Here is a 25,987-nt window from a genome sequence, read left to right as displayed (position 1 = left end):
TCATCAAACCAGGATGAATTGCAATGTAAGAAGCTTGATTTTGATACATAAAGTAATGGAGAGTCACTAAGAAGTTGAATAAATCTCATAGGAGTTAGGATGAAGAAACTATCCCACTTTCAAATCAGGTGATCCCAATTTTCCTGTTTGGAAATATGACAGCTTTTTGTCGTTCTAATCGAACCAGCATGAATCACGATGTAAGAAGCTTGATTTTGATACATAAAGTAATGGATAATCACTAGGAAGTTGAATAAATCTCATAGGAGTTAGGATGAAGAAGCTATCCCACTTTCAAATCAGGTGATCACAGTTTTCCTGTTTGGGAATATGACAGCTTCTTTGTCATTCTAATCAAACCAGGATGAATCGCGATGTAAGAAGCCTGATTTTGATACATAAAGTAGTGCAGAACCTTTAAGAAGTTGAATAAATCTCATAGGAGTTAGTGTTGAGATGAGGAGAGTTAAGTGAAGAAGGGAGATGAGGTTTGAGTTGTATGAAGATAGGGAAGGCTAGGAAGGTTTGGGAGCTTTGGGATCAACCAGTCCGTACAAGGCCGTACAAGGCCGTACATGACCTTACCATCCGTACAAGATGGAATCGACCAAAGCTCAACCAAACCTCACCACAAGTTACCCGAGTTACTTAAGTAAAGAGGAGAAGTTACCTTAGCCTTTGTGGGATGGATCTGACCGTTGGAAAGGATAAGGGAGAGTCTTGGACAGGCTGTCACAGCTGGAAAGTAAAAACAAAAGGCATCAGCCAGCTAGAGAAGCCTCACACGGATTGCTCACCTTATTGGATGGTTTTGAATTAGGCATTGACTCCACATGCTTACCTTATCTTCTTGTATGCAAAAACCCTAAGCTCTCTCTTCATATAAATATGTTAACTCTCTCATTAATAAGATTAAGCAAGTTATGAGTCTTTCTCTTAGTCTTTGAATATCAATGTTCTCTCATTAGACTCTTAATCTCATTTCATACTTTAATCTTCTCTAAATCTATTCTAATCTTTACTAAACACTCAGATTACTCTAAACATCACCAAAAGTGATAGTTAGGATGAAGAAGCTATCCCACTTTCAAATAAGGTGATCCTAGTTTTCCTGTTTGGGAATATGACAGCTTCATAATCATTCTAATCAAACCAGGATGAATTGCGATGTAAGAAGCTTGATTTTGATACATAAAGTAATGGAGAATCACTAGGAAGTTGAATAAATCTCATAGGAGTTAGGATGAAGAAGCTATCCCACTTTCAAATCAGGTGATCTCAGTTTTCCTGTTTGGGAATATGACAGCTTTCTTGTCATTCTAATCAAACCAGGATGAATCGCGATGTAAGAAGCTTGATTTTGATATATAAAGTAATGGAGAATCACTAGGAAGTTGAATAAATCTCATAGGAGTTAGGATGAAGAAGCTATCCCACTTTCAAATCAGGTGATCCCAGTTTTCCTGTTTGGGAATATGACAACTTCCTTGTCATTCTAATCAAACCAGGATGAATCACGATGTAAGAAGCTTGATTTTGATATATAAAGTAATGGAGAATCACTAGGAAGTTGAATAAATCTCATAGGAGTTAGGATGAAGAAGCCATCTCACTTTCAAATCAGGTGATCCCAGTTTTCCTGTTTGGGAATATGACAGCTTCCTTTATACACTCGTAGGATGCTTCTCTGGTTGGAAAGGGATAGATCCTTGCAAACAGAGAATCAAAGACTCAATCTGCTTCAAGGTTTGTGGAATGAATGGTGACACAAAGAGGTGTAAGAGGTCTCCTTGATACTCCTAAGTGAATCCCTTTGATATGACACTCCAAGGCAATCACTCTTGTGGTTTTGTTAGATATGACACACTAACAAAGACTCAAGAACACTCAGATCTACAAGAAGACTTGCAGCCGTCAGACAGAGACAAGAGTCTGAAAATAAAAGATTGGATAACTCTATTAGGGTTTTTAGACACATATTTATAGAGAAGGCAAGGAACAGACTCCTTGGTCTCTAAATGGGCCTTAAAATAAACCTTATAAAACCTTATAAGGGTTTTCAAGTCTGGCAACTTAATTCTCAAGTCTAGCAAAGATAAATAAATAATTAAAATAAAGTCTTGAACTGAGATCATCAAATGAGTGATAGGAAATCAACATATGGCCTCATTAAAAACCTATCTTTGGAAAACCCAGTGGGACAAAACCAAAGATAGGGAAAAAGAGCACACATATGTTACTTGCTCATTTGATGTCTATCTTGGAGCTGAGATGGCTTGAATTGTGGTAAGTGTGTCTTGGTTGATCAAGCTTCTTCCAAGACTCTCTTCTTGCTTCAGTGATGTCTTAAGTAATCCTCAGATGGCTTCTTTGAGTTGCTTGCTTCTGGCTCGAGTCATAGGACCTTCAGATATGGCTAGAGCTCCTCCATCAGCTGGATCATCCATACTCTCATTATCTTCTTTGTTTGACTGGTCCATGATCATATCATCCCCTCCCTCTTGAAAAGGATTTGTCCTCAAATCTAACTCATCTGCAACAAAAGGAGCCAAGTCAGTAACATTAAAGCTATTACTTATATCATACTTACCTTGAAGATCAAGCTTGTAGGCATTGTCATTGATTTTCTGAATGACTTCAAAAGGGCCATCAATCCGCGGCATGAGCTTAGACTTTCTTTCATTTGGAAACGTCTCCTTGCGCAAGTGAATCCACACTTTATCACCTACATCAAAGATCATCTCACGCCTGCCTTTGTTTGCTCTTTTAGTGTACTGCTTGGTTTTCTCCACAATATTTCTTCTTGCCTGCTCATGAATCTGCTGCACCATTTCTGCTTTCTTTTTCCCATCCATACTCACCCTTTCACACTCAGGTAAAGACATTAAATCCAAAGGTGAGATGGGATTGAACCCATAAACAATTTCAAAAGGAGAATACTTAGAAGCAGAATGCTGAGCATGATTATAAGCAAATTCACAGTGACGCAAATACTCTTCCCATGATTTCAGATTCTTTTTAATGAATGCACGCAAGAGAGTTCCAAGAGTTCTATTAACTACCTCAGTTTGCCCATCAGTTCGCGGATGATATGTAGTAGAGAATAACAGCTTAGTACCTAGCTTAGACCAAAGAGTCTTCCAAAAATAACTAAGAAACTTAGTATCTCTATCAGAAACTATAGTCTTAGGCATCCCATGAATGCGCACAATCTCTTTAAAGAACAGGTTAGCAACATGCAATGCATCATCAGTTTTTTGGCAAGCAATGAAATGTGCCATTTTTGAAAACCTATCCACAACTACAAAGATAGAATCCTTTCCTGTCCTAGTTCTTGGCAATCCCACAATAAAATCCATAGATATATCATTCCAAGGATGAGTAGGAATAGGCAAAGGAGTATACAAACCGTGAGGTTGAACCTTAGACTTTGCAAGCTTGCAAGTTGTGCACCTTCCACAGATTCTCTCCACATCTCTTTTCATATGCGGCCAATAGAAGTGATCCTGCAAAACTTTAAGAGTTTTTTGCTATACCAAAATGACCCATCAAGCTTCCTCCATGGGATTCCCTTACAAATAGATCTCTCAAAGAGCAATTAGGCACACATAAACGATTGTCATAGAATAAGAATCCATCATGCCTAAAATAATGTCCACCAGCATACTTAGCACATGAATTATAAGCTTCTTGAAAGTCAGGATCAGATTCATACATTTCTTTAATCTGCTCAAGAGTAGTCAAGAGGACATACCTTCTAGATATTGCATCAGCAACTATATTTTCCTTACCTTGTTTGTATTTGATCACATAAGGGAAGGTTTCAATGAATTCTACCCATCTGGCGTGTCTCTTGCTGAGCTTACTTTGTCCTTTGAGGTACTTGAGAGATTCATGGTCTGTGTGAATGACAAACTCCTTTGGCCAGAGATAATGTTGCCAAGTCTGTAGAGCTCTCACCAAGGCGTAGAGTTCTTTGCCATAAGTGGCATAGCTGAGAGTAGCTCCACTGAGTTTCTCACTGAAATAAGCAATAGGTCTTTTATCCTGCATCAACACATCACCAATTCCAATTCCTGAGGCATCACATTCTATTTCAAATGTCTTAGAAAAATCAGGAAGTATGAGAAGAGGAGATTGAGTAAGCTTCTCTTTAAGGAGTTGGAATGCGGCTTCTTGAACTTCTCCCCACTTGAATCCTACATCCTTCTTTATTATCTCAGTCAGGGGAGCTGCTAGAGTGCTGAAATCCTTCACAAAGCGCCTATAGAAACCTGCCAGTCCATGGAAACTCCTTACTTCTCCCACTGTAGTTGGACTCGGCCACTCTTGTATTGATTTGATCTTCTCCTGATCCACCTTCACACCATCTGCACTTACAACAAAACCTAGAAAGACCAAGTTATCTGTGCAAAAAGTGCACTTCTTCAGATTGGCATAAAGTTTTTCTTTTTTCAAAACATCCAAAACAGCCCTAAGATGTTCTATATGATCTTCTAAGCATTTACTGTAAACTAATATATTATCAAAGTACACAACAACAAAGATGCCTATGAAAGACATAAGAATATGATTAATCAGTCTCATGAATGTACTAGGAGCATTGGTTAATCCAAATGGCATAACTAACCATTCATACAAGCCATGTTTAGTTTTAAAAGCAGTTTTCCACTCATCTCCTTCTTTCATCCTAATCTGATGATATCCACTTTTCAAATCTATCTTAGAAAAGATGCAAGAACCATGTAACTCATCAAGCATATCATCTAATCTAGGAATAGGGTGGCGATACTTCAATGTTATGTTGTTGATTGCTCTACAATCAACACACATGCGCCAACTCCCATCTTTCTTAGGCACAAGGAGCACTGGAACTGCACAAGGACTCAAGCTCTCTCGGATATGACCCTTCTCCATCAGCTCCTCTATTTGTCTTTGCAATTCTTTAGTCTCCACTGGATTAGTTCTGTATGCAGGTCTGTTTGGTAGTGTTGAACCAGGTACAAAGTCGATTTGGTGCTCAATCCCACGAACTGGAGGCAATCCAATGGGGCTATCTTCTGGAAACACATCTGCATATTCCTGTAAAAGAGAGACTAGTTCACTCGGATGATCCGGTGTGTGATCAGTAATTGTTAGTCAAGTCTCCTTAAACATAAGCAAGATAATAGAATTTTGAGAGTGATACCACTCAAATTACCCTAAGGAGTGTTACTCTCATCAAAAGAGGTTCAGATGTAGTACTTAGGGATCGAATCCACAAGGAGCTAGAGAACAATTAAATCTAGTGTTTATTAATTCTAAAGGTTGTAATGTTTTAAATAAAATAGCAATAGTAACTAGCGAGTAAATGATAAATGTAACTTAGGTTGGAAATGATATTAGATGCAGGGCCACTATTCAGGTGTTGGAGATTATAATTCCTATAGATGCCTAACTGTTGCATGCATGATATATTAGAGCTCATTCGCTTAACTCAGTGATCAGCTGTCGCATGTACCACTGGTTAACAGACTAGATCTTGTGTCTCACCGGTTAGATGCAGACACAAGAGAGTGTCGATCGATAGTCTATTAAGACGTCGACCGATACACTTTTGCCAACATCGATCGATTGTCAGTTGAGGACATCGATCGACGGGTTCTAGCCAGGCCTATGCGCGAGTATGAAAATGCTCTACTAAGATCTAAATTGGCGGTTAGCCCTCTCTAGCAATCCTAATATGATAGATAGATGTCAGGATGGGATAACAAGGGTGCTTGAATATGCAATCCTATGATCGTGTTCTAGTTAGCTAGGCTAAAACAAGCAATGAATACAAATCTATCATGAATATCACAACAAGGCAGATCTATAGTTTGGGGCTAATCCCACAAACCTATATGAACCATGGATCTAACAGTTGAACTGCTCAGACATAGCAAAGCAATACATATCAATGGGTAAATAGAAACTCATAGAATAGATGATAAGAAAATGAAACAAGGAGTTCCAAACACAAGTGATCTTCTCTCCCAAATGAAACTTGTAACAAAACTAGGTCTAGAAAAGAAAATCTCTCCTGCCGTCAAACACTTAGGCAGTATATATTCTACTAGGTTAAAAACTTGTCAGGGCATTTTGGTAATTTGGCTTGGCCTTGGTTTTTAAGTCTGCTGAATCCAAAATGTCGCGTCTGGTGTCTCGACATCGATCGACGGTACTTGTGTACATCGATCGATATTAATCTTCATCTGTCGAGGCATTTCCTGATATCGATCGTCAGCACTGATGCGTATCGATCGATTATTCTTCCTCTCGTCGACCTCTAAGTGGTCAGCTCGGGTGAAATGTCCTTTATGCTCCAAAATGCTCCAAAGTCATAGCTTTACTCCGAAATGCACCTGAACCTGAAAACATACCTAGAAGAGTAGAAAACATAGATATATATATAGTAAAATAATAATATACCATGGATAAAAATGGGTCAAATCCAAGGTATATCAACTCCCCCAGACTTACCCTTTTGCTTGTCCTCAAGCAAAACATACAGGCAGTCTCTCTGAAAGAGGTTTGAAAATATTTGGGAACTTAAGATTTTAAAAACATAGAAATCTTTCCTCAACAATTTTGCAACCACATTTAAACAGTCCTAATCACAAAAGCACACTATGCAATATCCTAGCTTAGCAACCATTTCTAACATAACACAACTCATCAATTCACGTCTGACATCCCCTCTACTGATTTCATTTCTTAGCATAAATATAAAGTGAATGCTTTACCTTGGGAGTATCGATCACAGGATGCAAGGATTTCAGACAGGTATCTGGAGCTGCAGGTAAAAGTTAGTTCCTAGTTTCTCTCTCTCTAAATTTCTCTCTTGAGTCAAAGTCTGCTTCCATTGCAGGATCAGTGACCAGGATTGGACAGGCTTCCATGAATCAAAACTTAATGGTGGTTGCCACCAAGTTCTGTTCACTTCTTTTTGACCTATATCCAAGAGTTTTTTGCGAAAGCGAGCCTTGAAGATTGCCGCCTCCAAGTCCCGTTTCGAACTCTTTTATTTGAGTCTTTATGAATCAAGCCTTAATGGTTTTAGCCACCAAGTCCTGTTCAGACTCATCCTAATTAAACAATAGATCTTTCTTATATTTTTTTTATTTATTATTTTTTTTTTTATTCTATAACTAATCTAGGTTTGAAATCTAGAGAGAGAAAATGTGATAAATAATCTAAACCAGGCGTTACCTTCCAGACCTATCTGAAGAATCCGACCCCATGTATACCAAGCCCCAAGATAAGCGGTTATGTCAGGTTTAGTGTTGGAAATCAGCTTTGGTTACTCCATACGGTTCAAGGCAAGTGTGTAGTTGATAGGTTGATCTGCTTTAGCATCTTTAGTGCTATCTGCAATCAGTAAATCTAAAATGGTGCTAAAGATTGGTTAGATATTCATGTTTAAACCAATATAAGATTATAGTCCCTATTTTCGATAGCTAAGCATAATTTATTTGAAATTCCTTTTTACGTAAGAATAAAATAAATTATATCAGTAAATCTCCCCCCAGACTTAAATTACACTGTCCCAGTGTAACTCAGCCGGAGTTATGATGAAAAGTGTATGATGTACGAAATGTAACAAGTAGGTAAGATACATCTGACCGGGTTAGATATCGATCGATGGGTAAGTGTTACATCGATCGTCGTGTGGTTGCCTATGTCGAACGATGTCGACGTCTCGTCGTCGGTCGATATTCAGGTCCTCCTACTTGGGTCTCCTAAATCTGAAAGAAATAAAACGAAAGAAATTAAATGCTAGCTAATAAAACCAAAGTAAAATACCTAATAGTGGGTTGCCTCCCACTCAGCGCTTGGTTATAGTCATTTAGCTTGACTGTGGTAGTGATTGGCTATTGGGTGGAGAAGCAGCTGCTTGTTGGAAAGCAAGCATCCACGTCATCTCTGCGCATTCTGGACCAAGATGCAATGAAACTTCTTGTGGCCTCATCATTTCTTGTCCATTTGTCATCCATCTTCCCAAGTACATTGGAGATGTTCTGTAGCCTTTCTTGAATGTTGTCAATGCTGACCTGGTGCCAGCCTATGTTGTCATAGGCGTATGCTGAAAGATCTGTCAGTTCCTTTTGCATTGACTCCACTGTCTTGTGTATCAGCTGCTCGCCGATTGTTGTAGACTCGGCGTCGATCGATGCGATTATGTGTTCGTTGGTCGATCTCGGTGAGTTGCCGTCGATCGATTTTGCCTTTGTCCTGTCGATCGATGCTGATATCTGATGTTGAGCTGCGAGTTGCCTCTGAATGGCTTTGACTTCTTTCTGTAGCCATTCTGCGTGGTTGTCTAGTCCACTGATTTTGTTGTCGAATGGAAAGTAGATGTCATCGCAGCGTTTGTCAAGTCGTTCCTCCATGTTGTCTAGAGCAGTGTAGATCTTGGATGTGATCTTGTCAACTTCTGCTGCTGTGTAAGGAAGTAACTCCACAGGTTTCTTGCCATCGATCCAGGGTCCTCTTAGCCTGTCGATCGATGCTGATTTTTCCTGCAAAAAACTTTGATTAGTAATGTTCTCAATATCCTTTTGGGCATCAAGTAATTGACTAGACAATTTGTTTAAATCTATCATGACTGGTGATATAAAACGGTCATGCATATCCTCGTAAGTCCTCAGCCTCTCATTCATTGCTGAGACTTTGGCGTCGAGCGATGTGAAGGTGCACATGTCGATCGATGTGGCTGGATGTTGGTCCTTCTTGCGAATGGTGTCCAGGTCTTGCTGTAGTAGCTCGATTTTGGTGCTTAGCCAGTCCACGTTGTTGTTGAGAGGGCAGTAAACGTCGTTTATCCTTGTGTCGATGTATGAGACTTCCCATTCATCCCTGTGTTGTGTTGAGCATCGCGGTTCTGCAAGGATCTGATCTGTAGGAAGACTGACGTCGATCGATGTTGCACATGGTGCGTCGATCGATGCTGAGGTCGTAGCTTCCTTCTCAAGTTGCTGACGTAAACTATCAATTTCTGTCCTCATTTCTGCCATACATCTGAAAAGCTCATTGTAGCCTCTATCCAAAGGCTGATGTGTTTCATCTACCAGTGTTTTGAGCTCCTCTCCCAGTTTCTCCTGAGCTCCACAAATACCAAACACTATTTCATCGATTTCTTCTTTGGTGTAGAGTTCTGGTGCCAGTCTTGTGAGTGTGAAGGAAGTGGCATGTTCTGGAAGACAGATGTGGCTCTCTTCAAAAAGAGATGCTCTTTCCAGTATTTTCCTGATGTTGTCCTTTGTGACAGGTATCATCTCACCAGCTGCGCTTCGTGCGTGTCCACGCTCATCTCTGTAGACTCCATATTCGTCCCTTTGTTCCCAAGTGAACTTTTTGGCTCCATACATGTCGAAAGCGCGGCTCCCACATTCATAGCGTCTGTCGATCGACGTCGGGTTATCCATATCGATCGACGTTGGTGTTACCCTGTCGATCGATGTCTCCATTATACCGTCAATCGATGCTTGCCCTTTTGGTTGGCGTGATAGATCTGGGTTGGTCTCTGTTGTGGTGACTCCTGCGTGGTTGTTGGGATCTGTTAGAATGACGTCTGGAGTGCCACGTTGCTGTGAGAACAGGTTGTCGGGTCCATTGGTTACATGAAGGATGTCTGCTATGTCCTCTCTGGACACTTGTAAAATCCTTCCATCCATTGCACGTTCGTTGCCATCTGGATCCCTGAAAATACCAAATTCATCAGGTGTTAGAAAACCGTAATCAATGTTTGCATAATTATTCTTTTTAGAAATAGAGAGATTAGGGTTTAGAGTAGTATCGATCGATGTAGATACAGTTACATCGATCGATGGCAGAGTAATTTCTGCAGAACTTGTGTTCTTGAGATGATTGCTCTTCATGGATTTTTCTGTTGATGTAGAAGGAAGAGTGTTCATCTTATTTGCTTGTGTGTTTGCTCTGATGTGTGTAGGTGGTTTCGGAGGTGCAAAACGATTTATATAGGTATCTGTAAACCTAGTTAGGGAGGGAATATTCTCCTGCTCCTGAATTTTCGCTGCGGCGCGAATATCGATCGATGTTCCTTTCGGTGTGTCGATCGATGTGAGCGGTTGTTTTGCTGGACGAGGGTGGGTATCGACCGATGTGGAGTGCACAGCGTCGAACGATGTTGGAAACGTGTTGGTGAAATTGTGTGTTTCAAGTCTTTCATCCTGCAAAGACATTTCTATTGCACGTTCTTTCCAGTAATCCTCATCGTATTCCTCGGTATGTTCCTCATGAGGTGAAGTAATTACAGTGTCAACTGCAAAACTTTCATGGAAACCACTGTCTGCCCAACTGCCTATGGAATAATCATCATGTCCTCTCCTGGTTGGAGGTTGGAAGGCAAAATGTTGGTAGCAATGATTAGGTGAAGCGAAATGGTCAAGTGGGTGCATTACGTCGAGTGACGTGTTGTTGTGGTCATCGGTCACCATTGACACATTGGAATCGATCGATGGAAAGGTTGGGGTGTCGATCGATTCCGAGTACTCTGTTTCGTACTCCGATTCATACTCTGCTCCACAATGGCATGCGCCAATGAAGCCAAGTTCTTTCCCATAATCCACAGAATTAATTACCTTTCTCTTAGGTCGGATGGGATCGTAGTGGATGTTTGGGTCTATGAGCGTTAGACACAATTTGTTTTTGTTCATGTCACATACAGCTCCTACTGTAGCTAGGAAGGATCTTCCAAGCAGAAGTGAAGAGTTCCAGTTAAGCTCGATGTCTAAGACATGAAAATCTACAGGGACAAGGGCATTACCAATCAGTACCTCCAGATCTCTTATGATGCCTCTGGATCGTTTCTCTGAAAGATCCACGAAGGTGAAGGATTCTGTTGAGGGTTCGATGGTCAAACTAAGCTGGTCTGCCATGATCCTAGGGAGGATACTAACCGATGCTCCTGTGTCACACATTGAATGGGGAAATTCAACACCCTTGACTATGCATGGTATTGCAAACTTCCCAGGATCACTCTTCTTCGTCAATGTGATCCTGTGTTTCATCTTTCCTCTGACTTGATGAAACATTCTCCTAATGTCCTCCTCAGTTACCTTTGTTTCTCTGAAGAACATCCACAACCGGTGTGTGAAGTAAGCTTCATCAAAAGGTTTTTCGATTGGGATTCTGAGGACTCGTTTAGTGAAACCATCCATCTCCTTATCGTTAGCTTCCCTCTTAAGGTTTTTAGGAATCTTCTCCTTCCTTTTCCTTAACCTTCTCCCTTCAGATTCTTGTTCTTCTTGAACAGGTTCTGTTGAACTATTTAAAGGGTTGGGTGTTGGTTCGGGTGGGTTTGCTAATGGTTTAGGTGGTGGTCTGAGTGCATTGATGTAATCATTATCGATTGAGGGTAACCGCACTCGGTATGTCAGAGGTGCCTGTCGATCGATGGGAGGTGTGTTGTGACGATCGACGTCGGACTCACTCTGTCGATCGATGGTTGAGTTAACCGATCGATCGATTTTTTCATAGAAAGGGGAGGGTGGGTGAGGATGCTTAGCTGCGAATTCTTCATGAGTTAGAATTCGAACCGCATTGCATTCAGTCGAATCGGCAGACGACGTCGATCGATGTCTGGAGTAATCCGTCCATCGATCTTCATCATGGTCTGTCGATCGATGCGAGTTCATCGACATCGGTCGACACCATTGGGATCCGCCGAGACTCATGGAGCTTTCGATTTCGAAATCTCCTTCCTCAAGGTTTTCATTTCTCACCACTTGCCAGAATTCATCATCTATGATGGCATTTACGTGGTGTTTCCCTTTGTCGGCTCCTGCTTCTCTAGCAAAAGCTTCTTGCCTCTTAATAGTCTCGCCCGTCTGAATTACTTGGGTTTCAAGTTTTCTCACCTGAGTCCCTAAGGTCTCGATTTTGGTGTTCAGATTGTTGTAGGCAGAGTCTATCTTACCGTTGAAATCCACGGTGATTTGTTGTTGTCCCAACAGTACTCGATCAAGCATTTCTTCGATCTTGCTTTCCTGAGTTTGGGGTGGTGGATTTTGATAGTAAGAGTTCGAGTAGCTCTTGCTGTTGTTGAAGGGTTTTTGAAATTGTGAACTTTGGTTACTTCTTTGGCCATTTCCAAAGAAGTTTCTGTTTCCGCCCTGGTTTCCAAATTTTTGGAATCCGGTACCTCCGATGTAGTTCACATCTTCTTCTCCTTCAGTATCTGCTACTTCTCCTTCAGCTGAACAGACTTGCTTCCTAAGAAGTTCGTGCACCACATCTAACTTAGCTCTTACTTCGTCCATCTGTTCCTTCCCGATAGAGGCTACAGACTTCTTCCGTTCAGAGTCAGTGTTTTTGGTGCTGCTGCTGTTAGCAAGGTTTTCGATAAGTCTCACAGCTTCCAACGGATTCCGAGTAGTGAAGTTTCCTTCACTCGCCGTATCAAGAGCCATTTGATACTGTAAGGCGAGACCTCGGAAGAAAGTGCTTAGCAGCTGCACTTCATTAAATCCGTGGTGTGGACAGTCTCGCTGGAAAAACCTAAATCTAATCCACGCATCTTTGAAGGACTCTCCAGCCTTCTGCGAGAATGTGGAAATTTTGTTCCGAAGTTCTTCAGCGCGCGCCTCATCGAAGAAGTTTCGTAAGAAAGCATTCTTGATGTCGCTCCAGGATGTTAAAGATCCTGTGGGTTGCTGCCTAAGCCAGTGCATCGCTTCTCCATTCAGCGTGTATCTGAAGAGCTTGCACAGCAGGTAATCTTCGGGGACTCCTTCCATCCGAATGGCAGCGATTAGATCCTCGAACCGTTCCAAATGGTCCATAGGATGCTCGTGCGGTAACCCAGAGTAGGGTATCTGCGACACAAGAGTGTAGTATTGAGGCTTCAGCTCGAAATTCTGCTTCTGGATCTCCGGAAGTCGAATCGCTGATCTGTTGGAATAGTACTCATCTGGACGATTGTAGTCGGCCAGTGGTTTCGATCGAGCGTCCTCATCTACAGGTTGAGCAGCTCTTGTAGCATCAGCATCAGGGATTACAGTTCCCTGAGCATCTATTTTCTGACCTGTTGCATTACGCAGATGACCGGCCTGGTCATACAGGTTTCCGTTCTCATCTTGAGTTAGAATAATAATGTTTACCATTTTGGACGACACGTTATCAGTCGACGTACGCGGTACGCGGTGTAGTATCGATCGTTGTCGAACGACTGGGATCGATCGACGATGACGGTCTGGTGTCGGTCGACGGTTGGTTGTGCGTATCGATCGACGACGAAGTGGTTGCGTCGAGCGATGTGGAACGTTGACCTCTACGGATGGTGCGTTCCAAATGAGCAGGATCGTCTGAGAACAGCAAGTCTTTCTCCTCGTTGCTTCTGGTACCGCTGGGCATGCACCTGAAAAGACAAGAAAAAGAAAGATTATTAGAAAAGGGGGTAAAAAAAAGAATAAGAACTAATAAAACTAAATCTAATGGCGATCAAAGCTCCCCGGCAACGGCGCCAAATTTGATACCACTCAAATTACCCTAAGGAGTGTTACTCTCATCAAAAGAGGTTCAGATGTAGTACTTAGGGATCGAATCCACAAGGAGTTAGGGAACAATTAAATCTAGTGTTTATTAATTCTAAAGGTTGTAATGTTTTAAATAAAATAGCAATAGTAACTAGCGAGTAAATGATAAATGTAACTTAGGTTGGAAATGATATTAGATGCAGGGCCACTATTCAGGTGTTGGAGATTATAATTCCTATAGATGCCTAACTGTTGCATGCATGATATATTAGAGCTCATTCGCTTAACTCAGTGATCAGCTGTCGCATGTACCACTGGTTAACAGACTAGATCTTGTGTCTCACCGGTTAGATGCAGACATAAGAGAGTGTCGATCGATAGTCAATTAAGACGTCGACCGATACACTTCTGCCAACATAGATCGATTGTCAGTTGAAGACATCGATCGACGGGTTCTAGCCAGGTCTATGCGCGAGTATGAAAATGCTCTACTAAGATCCTAAATTGGCGGTTAGCCCTCTCTAGCAATCCTAATATGATAGATAGATGTCAGGATGGGATAACAAGGGTGCTTGAATATGCAATCCTATGATCATGTTCTAGTTAGCTAGGCTAAAACAAGCAATGAATACAAATCTATCATGAATATCACAACAAGGCAGATCTATAGTTTGGGGCTAATCCCACAAACCTATCTGAACCCTGGATCTAACAGTTGAACTACTCAGACATAGCAAAGCAATTAATATCAATGGATAAATAGAAACTCATAGAATAGATGATAAGAAATTGAAACAAGGAGTTCCAATCACAAGTGATTTTCTCTCCCCAATGAAACTTGTAACAAAACTAGGTCTAGAAAAGAAAAGCTCTCTTGCTGTCAAACACTTAGGCAGTATATATTCTACTAGGTTAAAAACTCGTCAGGGCATTTTGGTAATTTGGCTTAGCCTTAGTTTTTAAGTCTGCTGAATCCAAAATGTCGCGTCTGGTGTCTTGACATCGATCGATGGTACTTGTGTACATCGATCGATATTAATCTTCATCTGTCGAGGCATTTCCTGATATCAATCGTCAGCACTGATGCGTATCGATCGATTATTCTTCCTCTCGTCGACCTCTAAGTGGCCAGCTCGGGTGAAATGTCCTTTATGCTCCAAAGTCATAGCTTTACTCCGAAATGCAACTGAACCTGAAAACATACCTAGAAGAGTAGAAAATATAGATATATATATATATAGTAAAATAATAATATACCATGGATAAAAATGGGTCAAATCCAAGGTATATCAGAGAGTAAAGAATTCTTTTGATATCTCCCTGTTTGGCATAGAGGCTGTGATGCTTGTTCTGATCAGGTTTGAGGTCTATCTCTTTCTCTTTCTTTTTCTGAAGCTGGAGTTGATCTCCATGAACCTCTTTAGGAGATAAAGGCACCAGTACAGTCTTCTTTCCATTGAATTCAAATGAGTGCTTGTTGGTGAAGCCATCATGATTCACATGTCTATCATACTGCCAGGGTCCTCCAAGGAGTATATGACTGACTTCCATTGGCAACACATCACACAAGGCTTCATCTTCATATCTACCAATGGCTATAGGAACCAGCACTTGAGTAGAAACTCTCATTTCGCCCTCCTCTTTAAGCCACTGCAATCTGTATGGTCTTGGGTGTTTCTGAATTTTCAAACCCAATTTCTTCACCATTGTCTCACTAGCTACATTGACACAACTTCCTCCATCAATAATGAGACTGCACACCTTTCCCTGAACCATACACCTTGTGTAAAACAGATTCTCACGCTGCTCAAGCTCTCCATGCTTAGTTTGCAAGTTCAAGAGCCTTCTTGTCACCAACAACCTTCCTTTCACTGGTTCTACTTCACTTTCTTCTCCAGACTCCTCATGATCAGACCCAGACTTCTCTTCCTCTGATTTATACTCTCCATTCTCAAGAAGAAAAAGAGACATGCTTTCAGGATCTCGTATCTTTTTTATATCATGCCTTGAGACGTTGGAGACAAGTGTGATGGGTTTAGGGTAAGACCTAGGTTTACTCTCGGTTGAAGGCTTTTGGATGACTAATCGGCTGTCTTTCAGCCTGTTGCAATTTTAACCTGACTCCATCCCGCTTTAAAGTCCGCGATATGTTCTTGGCTTATACGACTTGTATTGTAGGAATCGAACATCTCTTCGAGGACAATTTTTAAGTCTCCCATAAGTGCTGACCAAAATTTTGGATTTATTTTATAGCAGCCTATTTTATCCTAGTCGAAAGTAAGAGAATCTAAACGTGTTTGTTTAGGACGGCTAATGTGCTCGGCTGGGCCAGTCGACGAGCGTTTGTGATTTATAGTCGCGAACGGACTGAGAGCATATTTTTGAAGATCTAGGCGACATCACACTGATTTTTTCAACAACATACTATTAGTGGTATTTTGAGTATCTGAGACCGGGGTCTCATGTGTTGGTCGGGGATCGGAACCGATGGTGCGACCGATACGAGTTTTTGTATTTGATGGAATCTGTTGATTCCAGCCGTGCCTTAGTCGAAGTGTGGGGTGATTTGTTGGGAGTTTTCGTTTTAGTTTCGTAATGTAATCGTTTTGTTCGTCCTTGGACGTTTTCCGAAAGTAAAACAAGCTGTTTTTCCAAAATAGGAGAGATGTTAATGAATTTTAGAATGCAGGAATATAAGAGTATCTGTATATGTACTCGCTCCCCCCCCCCCTTTTGGAGAGGGGGGAATAGCTGAACTCATCCTTGGACGAGCTGCCTACGTACCCTCTTCGAGGATCAAGCCATCTCGTAGTTCTGTTTTTTGTGCAAGTGTGTTTCTTCGGATATTGCATCAATCGCGTTAGTTGCAGGATCGACGACTTTTATCGGGTTTGTTTCCTCCGGTTGGGTAGAAGCATTGGGCTTGAAACTGGCGGCTCTTTTTCCGTTGCATGAGTTGATGATTCTGGACCGTCTTCTTCTGAAGCTTTTTCAGTGGACGTTTGAGTTAGCTTTGCCCGTTTGGGTTTCACCATCGAGACGGTCGTGATTTGCCGTAGTTTGTGTTCGGCTAGGAAGCAGCATCTCGACTATGTCTGGGATCCCCAGATTGCGGCAATTCTGATATGAGTCAGGAATTTGATGCCTAAGTGATAAGTCGACGGGACTACTTTCATGGCGTTGAGCCAAGGTGTGCCCATGATGACATTGTATATGGCTGGGTGGTCAACGACTGCGAAATCGACGATCTTTGTTACTTCTTTTGCCGCAACGGGCAGCTTGATCGACCCGAGAGTCAAAGACGTTGTGCCTTCAAAGCAGGTTAGCGGATTGGGGGACGGTATGACTTCTCCTTGCTCAACTTTCATCCTTTTAAGGGTATCGCAGAAGATGACATTGACCGTGCTACCCGTATCGATGAGAACTCTCGTGATCTCGAGGTCTCTTATCACGAGATCGATTACGAGCAGATTACAGTGGGGCTGATCGATCCCGTCGGCCTCTTCTTCATCGAAAGTGATTGCCCCTTTCAAGAAGTCACCAGGTGCGGACAAGGTTAGTTAATTCACGCTCGTCTCAGCCTTGCGCTCGTAAGCTTTGATGGCAGAGATGGTATCGCTGCAGTACTGTGATCCTCCGATAATCATGTTGACCCTGCGGGGGCTATTATCGTTACCTTTCTCGTCATATCTTCTTCCGCGCTTTTATCCCGATTGGTCCCTTGGAGAGAGTTCTCCGCTTGAGGGGCCTTATCGTTTCTCGGAGGGCGGTCTAAATCGTGGATGACGTCTTTTACGCTAGACACTTCGGCTAGTTCTCCCGCGAGCAGCTTTGCAGCCAGCCTGGCACCGAGAACCTTGCAGTTTATAGTCGAGTAGTTGTGGGCCTGGTGAAAGTTGCAGAAGGCGTTTTCATCGTAATTTGGACTTCGGGTCCATGTATTACCCGTAGTAAGGCCTTGCTCCGGTCCGGAGCCGATGGCATAGTTGTGGCTCTCCCTGGGTCTCTTCCTCCCCATGATGGACGTTTTTGTCGTTACGGGGGTTTCTCCTTTTAGGCTTCTGATCCGACCCAATATCCTTCGACGATGTTTTCGTCAGCCTCTGTTTCTGCGACAAGACTTTTGTCTCCTCTTCAATGATTATGAAGTTTGAGGCCTTTTGGAGTGCGTCCTGAATCGTACGCGGCTTATCCAAAGTCATCCACTTCCTGAATTTTGAGTTGTACCAGAGCGTTTTACAGAATGCATCCACCGCTACATTGTTACTTATTCCATTGACTCTGGCCATGACGATCTTAAATCGTTTTATTAATTCGCGGAGAGGTTCGTCCTCTCCCTGGACATGCTCCAGAGATCGACATCAGAGGTTTCTCGGTCTGTGAACATAGAGTATTGCTTGATAAATTCTGAGGCGAGTTGGCGAAAGATTCCGATGGAATTTCACTTCAGGAGAGAGAACCATTCGAGTGCTGCTCCTTGGAGGTTTTCGACGAAGAGGCGGCATTCGCCGGCATCCCTTTCACTTTCTCTGAATTTTGCTCTCCCCATCGCGATCTGGAAAGCCTGCAGCTGTGCCCTTGGATCGGTCGTGCCGTCGTAAGGCGATACCTTGATCTTTTCGGGATAGAAACCCTGGTTCCGGTGATGCGGGTAGTAAAGGGCGTTTTTTGAGATTCCTCGAGCAGCAGGTCGATCTCGGGTGCGGTGCTAGTAGCGTGGTGAATCTGAGATTTCACCGCTTTGACTTCTGCAGCCGTTTTCCTGAGATGATCCCGAAGATCGCGGATCTGGGATTTCTCGTTAGTCGGTACCCAATTTCATCGTTGTTTGCCGCGAGTGTTCCGAGTCTGCTCCTTAGCCAGTTTTTCATGTTCGCCCCAGAAGATAGCTTCTTCTTATTCGGTCATAGGATTATCGAACTGGGAATCATCTTTAGCCGCACGACTTCTTGTCCGACGCGGATTTATGTCTCTGTCTTCGTCCGTAGGTTTGGACTGACTGCTAGAATCCACATCGACACGTTCAACTTCTCTGTCTTCCTTGTCTTCCACGACTGGGGGAAGATCTCCCGGATTTTTTCGTGTTGGCGCATGGGTGGTTTCGTCAGAATTCTGCTCGAACGTTTTCCCTTGCGCGTTGCCGGACCAGTTTAGAGGAGTCACGAAATTGAGTCTTCTGCCGCGGAATAGGGTTGTCCCGCACGGGAAGACGCCCTTGGTTCTTGCCGTTAGGTTTTCGACCTGTTTAGCGAGAGAACTCATGACCTTGTCTTGTTCTTCCGACTTCTTTCCGAAAGTCGAGAACATTTTCTGGACCTCCTCAAATGCTGCGGGGTTGACGTTAACCGCGGTAACGTTTGCTGCCGGAGTGTATTCAACGTTGTCGTCAACAGGATCGCCGTCGTGAGTTTGTTGGTTGTTGAGATCGTCAGCAGACATGTCCGATCGAGCGTTGGTGGCCGAGAGTTAGATTGATCCATAACCCCCCCCCCCCCCCCCCCCCCCCCCTCCTTCTAGCGCTAAACTATGGTAACCAAAATTCGTACTGTTGATTTCCGTTTAAATTAGGAAAGATAAGAAACCCTAAATTTCCCAGAGGTCACGGATATCTGCTAAACCACACGCCATGTAATCAGAACACGAAAGTACAAATGATAAATAAATATATGGAATCGAAAAGAGAGCAAGAAAGATTTTTATTCTGAATTCGCGTTTGAGCAAAACAACGAAGTAAGAGCCTTCAGCCACGAGAACTGTCGGCGAGATTCCTAGTTATAGCAACCTAAGACTTGAAAACCTAGTTGACTCGCAGCTCGAATAACAAAGCCGAAAAATGCCTAAATTACTCTAAGTATTGCTCTAGGTGATAATTATTTCCTTTTATCCCCCTTCAGCCTCGGTCTCCTTATATACTTCCTCTAAGACGGTTTACCTTTTTCCCTTTATGTCCCCGGTCGAGTTTATCGCTTCGCGGAAATATTCCATTTCCCTTCGAGATTGGTATTTATCTTCGGAAACTTGACATTTATCTTCGGAAACTTGACATTTATCTTTTCCTACAAAACAAAAGATAAAGTGTCATAACGATTGGGCTTGATTTCTATAATATTGTAAGTGGGCTCTTAGCCGCGTTCTGGCCCCTTTTGGGTATTTTTCCGACTTAGGAATTTTTACGATTTTATACAAAGAGTGTTTTCGAAATGACGTCGAATTTAAGGAACATTCCAATTCCTCGTATAGCGTAGGCAATTCGAGGTGTTTAGTTAACAGTACCTCTTTTATACGATCAATCCGAATGTCCTTCGAGAAAAGACGAGTTCCCGCAGTTTGTAAATCGTAAAGTTCCAACGATGCCTCCGATCAAAACGAAATAAGAATGTGTTCGATGCAGTTTCGAGAGAGGAGTTGCGAGGAAGAAGCGAAGACGGGTTTCAGTTGATCCAGCTCGGCGAACGGCCGAGCTGCGTGTTCGATGATCGAGTTTGTTTGTTTCAAAGAGCCTATCTTCAGGCTTTGATAGATTTTCCGTTCTTTCCTGACTTCATTTTTTTAATGAAGAGAAAGTTTTCTCGGATGCCTTTTCCGACGTTGATTTCGTCATAACCGATGTTGACTCCAACAGAAGTTATACCAAACATTCAAATCAGGTGATCCCAGTTTTCCTGTTTGAGAATGTGCCAACTTCTTTGTCATTCAATCAAACTAGGATGAACCACGATGTGAGAATCTCGATTCGGATAAAAAAAACAAGTGGAGAATTACCAGGAAGATCAATAAGTATCATAGGAGATAAGATGAAGAAGTTATCCCACTTTTAAATCAGGTAATCTCAGTTTTCCTGTTTGGGAATGTGACAACTTCTTCGTCATTCTAATCAAAACAATGATGAACCACGATGTGAGAAGCTTGATTCGGATAAAAAAAACTAGTGGAGAATTACCAGGAAGATGAATAAATATCATAGGAGATAAGATAAAGAAGTTATCTCACATGCAAATAATATGATCCCAGTTTTCTTGTTTGGGAATATGATAAATTCTTCGTTATTCTATTCAAACCAGGATGAAGCACGATGTGAGAAGCATGATATGGATACAATTACTAGTGGATAATCACCAGGAAGTTGAATAAATATCATAGGAGTTAAGATGAAGAAGTTTCCCCATTTTCAAATCAGGTGATCCTAGTTTTCATGTTTGGGAATATGATAACTTCTTCTTCATTCTCATCAAACAAAGATGAACCACGATGTGAGAAGCTTGATTATGAAACAAGAACTAGTGGAGAATCACCGGGAAATTGAATAAATATCATATGATTTAATATGAATAAGTTATCCCACTTTCAAATCAGGTGATCCATGTTTTCCTTTTTGAGAATGTGACAACTTCTTCGTCATTCTAATCAAACTAGGGATAAACACGATGTGAGAAGCTTGATTCGGATACAGCAACTAGTGGAGAATCACCAAGAAGTTGAATAAATATCATATGAGTTAAGCTGAAGAAGTTATCCCACTTTGAAATCAGATGATCTCAGTTTTCCTGTTTGAGAATAGGACAATTTTTTGTTCGTTATAATCAAACCAGGATGAACCACGATTTGAGAAGCCTGATTCGGATAAAAAACTTAGTGTAGAATTACCAGGAAGTTGAATAAATATAATAGGAGATAAGATGAAGAAGTTATCCCACTTTCAAATCAGGTGATCCCAGTTTTCCTGTTTGGGAATATGATAACTTCTTCGTTATTCTATTCAAACCAGGATGCATCCATGAAGGATACGAGCTTGTTCCCTGTCGTCGCTTCGACCAAGCGATTGATGTGTTGGCAGTGGGTAGCTATCCTTTGAACATGCCTTATTGAGATCGGTAAAATCGACGCACACTCGCCACTTTCTTTTTGACAACGACTGGGTTAGCGAACCAGTCATGATACCTCATCTCTGTTATGGATCCAACTTTGAGGAGTTTTTTGAACTAGTCGTTAACCGCACCAGCGCGTTCTAGTCCCAAATTTTGTGTTTTTTGTTTGACAGGTTTGAAAGTTGGGTCAACACTGAGCTCGTGACATGTGATCTTGATGTCGTTCCCTGGCATGTCCTTTTCGGCCCATGCGAACTTGTGCAAGTTCATTTTCAGACAACCTATGAGCTCGATTTTAAGAGACTCGCTCAGGTTCGCGCCGATTTCAATTCAGCGGTCTGGGAATGCTTCGTCTAAGCATACCGAGACAACATGCTCGTAGGCCGGCTCGCGTTTTCCTTCCAAAGCTTCGGTTGTTCGTGACTGCGACAAGATTTCAGTCTCGTCTTGTTCTAGGGCGTTGTCAACGGCAAACAATTTCTTTTTCTTTTTACGCGAACCTCCACCGATGGCTTTTTTCGTTTTGATTCTTCAGCGAAGCAGACTTGCAAGATTCTCCGATCTCCCCAGATTGTCTTGATTCCGCGAGGGGTTGGGAATTTGAGACACATGTGGTATGTTTCCGGGACCGTTTGCGTTGAATTCAGCCATGGAGTTCCTACGATCGCATTATACGACGTGGGTTGATTTATGACCAAGAACTCCACGATTTTTGTAATGATGCCGACTTTAACCGACCTTTGATTGTGCCGAAAGTCCTACTACCGGGTTCGGATCTTCCATGATTTTGGATGTATTAATTTCCATTATTTCGAGGGTGTTTTTGAAGATGATATTAGCTGAGATTCCGGTGTCGACCAATATCCTTGCGACATCGATATTCTCGATTTTCAGCTTGATGACAAGGAGATCGTTGAGAGGTTTGACCGGATCGGTCGTTGCTCTTTCCTTGAAGGAGATGACATCGCTGCATGTTTGATTAGGCATATCGTGTGTCAGTTGTTCGGTGATTTTTGAGTTAGAAAATCTGATCCCTCCTCCTTCTAGCGCCAAACTGTGGTAACCAAAATTCGCACTGTATTTTCCGTAAAATAAGGAAAGTCAAGTCAACTCGACTTTCCCAGAGATCCCGGATTATCTGCGAAAACACACAAAAACGAAAGACAAAGATAACAGAATATCAAAAGTAAGTTGCATAGAGGCGTATTATTGATTGATAAGAACAAAGTTACAAGGTTTCCGAAAGCCAAGACGGACAGAGTTTTGCTAACCAAGTCTCAGAACAAAGACGAAAAGAGTCTAAGTAAAATCAAGCCGTCTAAATTCTAAGTTTTCCTATGCTAGCAGAGTTTTTCTAGGTCTAAAATCTTTTTCTCCTTGCGCCTCTAGTTTTAGCTCCCCTTATATATGCCTTTTGGCCCGGTTCCCTGTTTGTCCCTACGTCGAGTTTTTCGCTTCGCAAAAATATTCCTTTTCTTCTCAATCTTCATCATTATCTTGGAAACTTGACATTTATCTTCTGATTTCGCGAGATTTATCTTTTTCTGCGAGTAAAGATACACCGTCATAGTATTGATGGGCTCAATTTCGTATGAAATCGTAAGTAAGCCTTTAGCCGTGTTCTAGGCCTCTTGGGCCGTTTTCCGACTTAAACGTTTTTATGATTTCTCCGAAAGAACGTTTCTTGATACGACGTCGATTTAACTAGGAAGTTGACACTTATCGTATAGTTTAGACAATTGTGGTGTTAAGTTAACCGTTATCGTTTATACGATAACAATGAATTTCATTTGGGAAAACGATTCTTCGAGTTTCTTATTGTAAAGCTCCAATGGTAACTCCAATCGAGATGAAACGTGGGATTGATCCGTCAAGGTTCAACGGAAGGCATAATGTCCGGTTCACGTCGCTTTACGGCGAGTCGGGAGGAGTTGGTCCAACTCGCCGAACGGGCGAGTTGGACGGTGTGTCCGGTCCAACTTGGCCGTTCGGCGAGTTGGACGGTGTGCTCGGTCCAACTCGTCCATTCGGCAAGTTGGACTGCTTGTTTGGTTATGTGACATGCTTCTCTCGAGTCTTTTGCTCGGGAACTTTTGTCGAGAGTGTGTCAAGAAAGCTTATGTACAGAATCAAAATTTTTAAACGTTGATTTCGAGATAACCATTTTTGACCCCAAGAACGTGACTGCTCTTACTATTGTTTTGTATCAGTGTTACCATAGTTGCTTACAATGTGTGCTTCAGAGGTTGTAGGCTGGAAAAATAAGCACTTGGTCATCAAGAATGAGAAGTATTTTCTGGTTGCATAGATTTTGTTTTACTTCACTGTTGGGGTCAAAAACGGTTACGGCGGAATTATCACCCGAAAATCCTCGGAGATCGTATTTCCGAAAAAGATAGTAAAAGAAGAGATGTAATTTTCGTAAAAATAACCTATACGAGGTTTTTACGAAGAAGTATCCTTTAGGATTCAAACCGAACAAACCAAGCTCGGTCGCTACGTATACGCGCCGTCCGGTCGCTACGTAGCAACCAAACCCGAGCCAAGCTCGATCGCTACGTAGCGACCGAGCGATCGTCCCGCTGTAGCGACCGAGCTCGGCCAAGCTCGGTCGCTACGTAGTGACCGAGCGATCGTCCCGCTCGGTCGCTACGTAGCGACCGAGCTCAAGCCAAAGCGCGGTCGCTACGTAGCGACCGAGCACTCGTCTCGCTCGGTCGCTACGTAGCGACCGAGCTCGGCCAAGCTCGGTCGGTACGTAGCGACCGAGCGATCGTCCCGCTCGGTCGCTACGTAGCGACCGAGCTCAAACCAAAGCTCGGTCGCTACGTAGCGACCGAGCACTCGTCTCGCTCGGTCGCTACGTAGCGACCGGGCTCGAGCCAAAGTTCGGTCGCTGTGTAGCGATTGAACCTTTCCGAACATCGATATGACACCAGTCCTTGCATTCTCGTCAAACCTTCGAATGCTATCTCCCGAAGACCGTAGCAAGCTCAGTCCATGTTTCCCGCTATCCTAATCCATCGATAAAACTTCGCGGATTGGAAACCGCGGAAAACTCGTAGTAAACGTGTCGACTCGGAAGACGGCCCAAAGGGACCTAAAACACGACTCGAGGCCCATCCTACGATTTTTCCTAACCAAAAGCCCGTGAACCACAGCATGGTTCACGCTTGGCCCACGAGGAAGGATAAATGTCAAGTTTCCGCGGATAAATACGGAAGTTTTGAAGATAATTGTGAAGATCGGGAAAAATGGAATATCTCCATTTTTATGCTATGACGGCTTAAGGGCAGAAGAGTAAAAGCGTAAACCGACCTTGGAGCTAGTATATAAGGAGTCCTAGGCGAGGAGCAAGGGGGAGAACTTTTTCAGAGCAAACTTAGCACTTAGAGCAATTTAGGCATTTTCCGTTTTTGTTATTTCGAGCTGCGACTCAATTAGGTTTAGCCGTCTTAGGGTTGCTAGAACTAGGAATCTCGCCGACAGCTCTCGAGCCCAGGCTTATACCTTGTTGTAACGCTCATACGCAGATTCGGAATAAAGATCTACTTTGCTCTCTCTCTTTTTCGATTTCTTACTTTTATCGTTGTTATTCTCGTGTTCTGATTGCTTGACGTGTGGTAATTAACAGATATCCGGGTCCTCTGGGAAATTAGGGTTTTCCTAGTTTCCTTATTTAAACGGAAATCGACAGTGTGAATTTCGGTTCCCACATTCACCTAAATGGCTATATTCCTCGTACCATTCTTGTTGAAACCTTTGATAGGAACTCCCCTTGTAAACACAGCTTCAAACCATACTTAACAAAACCACTAGTATGATAGTTTTTGTTAAGGATGTTCACAAATAATTGAGCTTAGACCTGTTAGAGAGTAGTAATGCCTGCAGGACTAGAGATTGCAACCATTATACTAATCAAAGCTACCATGATAGTTTTTTGGAGTCTATTTATTTCGTGTACTTTCAACATTAAACACACATTATTTGACTCGTAGCTAGGCATGTGCAAATAATCTGGAACAGATCCGAATTTTAAGGTACTGAATGGAATCCGATCCAATATAAATATCCAAACAGTACATGTACATGATTTCCAATATCTGAAGAATCGGATATGAACCTGAACCGAATCCAAAAACTACGGGTATCCGACAATTTCTAAAGTACAAATATATATCAATAAATATTAATTATATTAATACTGATAATAATTTTAATATTAAAAATGATTAAAATTTTAAACATTTTAGTTAGTTTTGGATAATATAGGTATTTTGGTTACTTTTGGATATTTTTGACATGTTTGGATATATATAATCAAATTTAAACCGGATATTTCGGATTAGAAATAGGTATTTTCAGTTATGATCGGATAAAACCAAAACAAAATTGGAACCAAAATTTTTAGTTCATTCAGATAATATCCGGATACCGAACCGAATCCAATCTGATATTTATAATTACCCGAACAGTACAAAAATTATCCAAAATACCTGCTACAGTACCCAAATGCCTGGGCGAGTCGTTGTGTTAGAATTATTTCAGTATCGTTTTCTTTGTGTGGTTTGACTCATCTTCCCTTTTTAATTTAAATTCATGAGG

General features: G+C 42.1%; 1 non-coding gene across 1 annotated transcript; it reads left to right on the top strand.

Annotated features, from left to right (window-relative positions):
- Nucleotides 1–12,507: 12,507 nt before the first annotated feature.
- Nucleotides 12,508–12,613, top strand: LOC125607749. The gene has a single exon (XR_007338819.1). It is a non-coding gene; the product is annotated as a small nucleolar RNA R71 (small nucleolar RNA).
- Nucleotides 12,614–25,987: the final 13,374 nt, after the last annotated feature.

This window comes from Brassica napus, chromosome A3, assembly GCF_020379485.1.
Source record: "Brassica napus cultivar Da-Ae chromosome A3, Da-Ae, whole genome shotgun sequence".
Classification (NCBI taxonomy): domain Eukaryota; kingdom Viridiplantae; phylum Streptophyta; class Magnoliopsida; order Brassicales; family Brassicaceae; genus Brassica; species Brassica napus.
Note: the sequence above shows the minus strand (reverse complement) of the source record. Positions and strands in the feature narration are given on the sequence as shown.